The sequence below is a fragment of the Elephantulus edwardii genome, unplaced genomic scaffold, assembly GCF_000299155.1.
Source record: "Elephantulus edwardii isolate Elephantulus edwardi_28Jun2011 unplaced genomic scaffold, EleEdw1.0 scaffold00061, whole genome shotgun sequence".
NCBI classification, from domain to species: Eukaryota; Metazoa; Chordata; class Mammalia; order Macroscelidea; family Macroscelididae; genus Elephantulus; species Elephantulus edwardii.
In genome coordinates, this window is record NW_006399811.1 from 14,214,983 (window position 1) to 14,217,038 (window position 2,056).

Below are 2,056 nucleotides of genomic sequence, written 5' to 3' on the forward strand. Positions count from 1 at the left end.
TAAAAAAATACATGTCCTCATATAAAGCTAGGGTGCCTTGGGAACTTGGTCTGTTTCAGCCCAAGAGGAATCAGAAGATCAAAAGTGATCTAGGATGGCTGGAACCATCAGGGGTGGCGAGAGGAGGGATTGTCTTCCACCTGCTGTGATCTCTGTGGCCTCTCAGGCCTGGCAGGAAGAGGACAGCCTATAGCCCCCATGGGCAAGTCTGAGGCTCCTGGATGCTCTAGGCAGGGGACTTTAGGGGGGGTTGCCCTCCAGGAAAATGAGAGCACTGCCCCCCAGCTTTTCTGCCAGGGTGCAGTGGTCCTTGACATCCTCATAAGCAGTTTACTTGTAGTTCATGCTAGATTTCTGTCAGCTTCTTGATGGCATACTTGGAGCTAGCATAGACCATTTTGCTCTTAAGGAGTGCACATTCAGGGACCCAAAAGATAAATATCAGGTCCCATTTCTGTTCTCCTTAGTCTCAGAAGTTGCATCATACAGGGCATAGTGGCAGTCTTTGTCCAGCAGCACCTTGACAAAGGTAGCATAGGGGTAGTCAACATTCTGGCCCACATCTCTAACCAGCATCTTCTCCAGGATGATGTTTTTCTCCTCACTCAGGGCAGAAGAGCACTGCCTTCTTGTGCTTCTTAATCTCCTCTGGTGGTTAAGACTTGCTCACCTTCATGCCATTGAACACCTTGATGACACTATCAGAGTCAGTCAGAGAAGCCATGTTTCCAGAAGAGAAGGGATATGGCAAGAGAGCTAGAGAAGACAAGACACTGCAGCTGCTGCCGAGATCCAACTGCTCCTTCCTGATTTTAAATCCTACAGTGTTCCCTGGCTCCGTTCAGACAACAGCTTCTTTGTCTAGGTCTAGAGTTTGTATGAACACAATTAAGTGTTCTGGGATTTCCTTTCTTCTCAATGTTAGGCATAGTTTGTTGTGATCTACACAGTCAGATGCCTTTGTATAGTTAATAAAGAACAAATAGTCATTCTTCTAGTATTTTCTTCTTTCAGCCAGGATCCATTTGAAATCAGCAATAATATCTATCCCTGATGGTATGGCCTTTCCTAAAGCCAGCTTGAATTTCTGGCAGTCCCCTGTCAATTTACTGTTCTCGCCAGTTTGGGATGATCTTCAGCAATATTTTGATTGCATGTGATATCACGGATATTTCTTGATAATGTCCACATTCTGTTGGATCACCTTTCTTGGGAATGGGAATAAACATGGATCTTTTCCAGTCAGGTGTTCAGGCAGCTGTCTTCCAAACTTCCTTGCATAGCCTGGTGTCCTCTAGGGTTGCATTTGTTAGTTGTAGCATGTCTATTGGTATCCCATCTATTCCTGGAGCCTTCTTTTTTGCCAGTGTCTTCAATCCAGCTTGGATTTATTTTGTCACCATTGGCTCTTGTTCATATAGTACTTCCTGAAACTTTTCAGTATTGACCAATTCTTTTTGGTGCAATAATTCTGTATTCAGAATTCAATCCTCTTTTGATGCTCTCTAGATCATTTAAGACTTTGCACTTGACATCTCTCGGTATAGCAACTTGAGGCTTGAATTTGTTTTTCCGGTCTTTCCGCTGAGCAAATTCTTCCCTTTTTATTTCTGGCTCCAGCTCTTTGCACATTTCCTTTAGCAAACTTTAGCAAAAACAAACAAAAAAAAAAAATCCAAACAAACAAAAAACAACCCATCAACAGAAACCCAAAACGAAATCAATGCTAAAGTTAGGTGTGTACAAAAAGGAAATGAGGAGGTGTATAAAAAAGCAAGCATGGAATTACTTTCAAAGATGGCATTTGAACTCATGTCAAATTCAATGTGCAGGTAAGTTGCAGAATCTGCTAAATACACACTATATATGATTTTGCTCTGAAGTACTTCTGCAAAACACATCTAATCCCTCCTCTTCCTTTGAAAACTAATACTTAGGATTTGGCTAGCAGCTCATACTGAAGAAACAACATCCCTGACGGTCATCAGTCTTCTCAGGTGTTTGTGAAAAGCGGTCTCAACCTCAAAATCCACAGGCACATTATTGCGGGGCCCTG

The 2,056-nt window shown here is 42.8% G+C and overlaps 1 pseudogene; it reads right to left on the minus strand.

The window, feature by feature from the left end:
• Window positions 1–240: 240 nt before the first annotated feature.
• Window positions 241–724, minus strand: LOC102848797 (annotated as a pseudogene).
• Between the last annotated feature and the right edge of the window lie 1,332 nt (window positions 725–2,056).